Here is a 3,054-nt window from a genome sequence, read left to right on the forward strand (position 1 = left end):
TGCTCAGGAAATGGGGGGGGATAGGGAGGAAATGATACTGTTGATGAAAAGAAGCAGTGGCAACAGAGTAAAGACCACGTGGGATTATGTGCTTGGTGTGGCCATGACTTGGTCTCCCTCCTCACTTCTGTGTCTTATGAGAGGAGATGAAACATGACCCGGAAGGAGAATATGGAGGGAAGACAGCAGATGCTTGTAGCACCGGAAGACATATGGATGCCGTACCTTTAAGTTTCCCTATGAGTTTAGGTACTGAGTCTGACTATGAAGATGAGCTGACGACCAGTGCTAATCTAGACAATGTTGTTGTGGAAGTTAGGAAATGTTCCCTGACTTCCAAGCAGTGAAGACTGAATGTAGTAAGACCTGAATTTTAGACCCTCTGTACCTCAATGGTACGATGCCCTTGTGCAGTGAACAGACTACAGCGCTAGAGAGAAGTCCTGGGGGATGAGAAGGGGGCCCTGCAGTTCTTTCTGGAAGTGCCTGCTCTCTAGCCTGGAATGTACCTTAAGACCGCAGGGCAACCCAATTACATGATGGCAAACATCACAGCTCCAGTATGTCATTTTTCCTTCAGTAAGAAGCACTTTCCTCTTGGAGGCCGCTGCAATTAACCCTAGAGAGAATAACTCACCCTTTGAGTCAAAGAAGATGCTGCCCTCATGGTTTGACATATTCCAATAGAAAATCTGCTGTGAGGACTCACCCAATCTATATGTCCTTCCATGGGGAAACGCTTAAAGAAGAGTTAATTCTAAAAAGGGAAGGAAACATACATTAACAGTCCATTTGCCTTCATGCCCCTCCTCTGTATCCACACCAGGTCTAACTGCACAACAATCCACATGAAGGAGTTCCTTGCTCATTAAGGAACCAGACATTGACAATCACATAGTCTGTGCCAAGGTTGGGGCATGCATACGTTCCTTCGCCTAAATGTCACAAATTGTTGTAGATTTGCTCTGTATTTCAGAGTTGTTATCATCACCTTCTAATTAGTCAGAAGACTCTGCTGTAACATTCAAAAGGAATAACAACATCCTTCGTCCCTGTCCAGTTTTCAATATAATTATTTGTCAGAATCATATTAACCTGATGTACGACAAACCCGTAAAATGGATTCATTTAGGTCTCTAGGAGTCCTCCCTCATTAACGCTGATATTTATAGCCACGGCTTCACTGTTGCAATCTCTCCTCCTGTGAAACATAGAGCAGTGATGGCAGGTTTCTCTGATTGTATTAGGGGAGTTGTTAGTTTTGCAATATTGCAGAGGGGAGGAAGAAACCTAGCCTTAAGTCCAAACCCTTGTTAACCCAGACTGGTCACTCTGCCTGTTCCTCTCGTCTTAGGAAAAGGGAAGAAAACTCAAACTAGATGTGTGCACAAATCCTGCATGGTTAATAACTCACTAGGGGTAATGAGGCAGCACTAATTGGAAGGAGCTATTCAAAGGTCTGGTTCTGAAATCCATCTTCCTGGGCTCAAAATTTGGCTTCACCTCTTACTAGCTTAGACTGGATGCTGCATTCTTTGGCCTTGGCTTCCTTGTATGTAAATTGGGGCTAATAGTTTCTAACATTATAGGGTCAATATAGAAAATCAATGAATTAATACACGTAAAGTGCTTAGAATAACCTTTGGCATGTACTAAGTATAAAATAAATATTACCTGAAGGTGTCATTATAATTCGTGTTATTAGGAATTATATTGTGGGAGCTGGGGATGCAGCTCAGTTGGGAGAGTGCCTTTCTAGCATGTATGAGGCCCTGGGTTCAATTTGTAGTCACTGCTTAGAATGAACTGGGCATGGTGACTCCCACCTGTACTCCTAGTGCTTGAAAGGTGTTGGTAGAAGGATCAAAAATTCAAGATCATTCTCAACTACCTAGCCAGCTCAAGGCTAGCCTGGGATACATGAAACCCTGTTTCAATAATAATAATAATAGTAATAATAATAATTAAGAATAACCGTGGATCATAGTTAAACGAAGTTCCCATTGTGTAGAGTCTAGCCTAGCTGGTTTTACACTGTTCTAGAGAGTCTGAGGCTTGGGTGGAGATGACAGGTTCCCAAAAATGGTGTGCTAGATACGGAAAAGGTAGCAGACAAAAGCCTGTCAGAAGAGAGTCCCTCATACACTAGCTAGAGCCTCAATACTTTTGTCCATTTCATGAATTGGAATTCTAGACTCATCCTAGCTTAAAGAAAGGATTCGGGGCTCAAGACACATTGGAAACTCCTGTTTCAGGTATCTGTGGTATCTACATGTTCCCAGCTGGTACAAGTGGCCATATGAGTACCTGTCTCTACTGTTCATCCAGAATTCTTTATGAAGCAATGACCAAGAGGCCTACAGAAGTTGTCTCTTACTTTTTAATGTTAGGGACTCACATGACTACAGCTGATATCCTGGTATTGCCAAAGTCTGAGGGCATCTTGGGAGCTGTAAATTGCTGTGTTAGAAATGTTTGTGATGACAACAGAATCCTAAGCTTTGGTTTTACCAGGATTGCCAGAGACACCTATTAATACTGATGGGGTCTGATGTCATGAAGGCATTTCTCGTACTGCCTTCTTCGTGACTGAGCTTGTTCTGCTAATCCAGAGGCCACTGTGTTCTCAAATTGCACACCTGTCTCCTAGAGAGTGGGCACAGGATATTCACAGTCAACTCATATCTTTGAGGAGGGTCCTATTTGGCTCCCACAAAACCCTTCAGTATTGATTCGTTAATTCTGAGCAACAATGACATTTCAATGAAGCACTTCCTCCTTTTATCAAATGATCTAAGTTCTCCCAGAACTTCTGTGAGAGAAGCATCTCTCCCATCAGTACGTTGGATAAAGTCCAAACTCTTCAGTCTGCCTTTCAGGTTGACCTAACAAACTTTCTAATTCTCCTTCAAAATAAACGTTCTAATTGAGCAAAGAGATTTTTTAGCACCAGCCTTTGCATCATCATTGTGTTTGGGAGCGTGCATGCGTGCGTGCGTGCGTGCGTGCGTGCGTGTGTGTGTGTGTGTGTGTGTGTGTGTGTGTGTGTGTGTG

Source organism: Nannospalax galili, unplaced genomic scaffold, assembly GCF_000622305.1.
Source record: "Nannospalax galili isolate Female #2095 unplaced genomic scaffold, S.galili_v1.0 scaffold261, whole genome shotgun sequence".
NCBI classification, from domain to species: Eukaryota; Metazoa; Chordata; class Mammalia; order Rodentia; family Spalacidae; genus Nannospalax; species Nannospalax galili.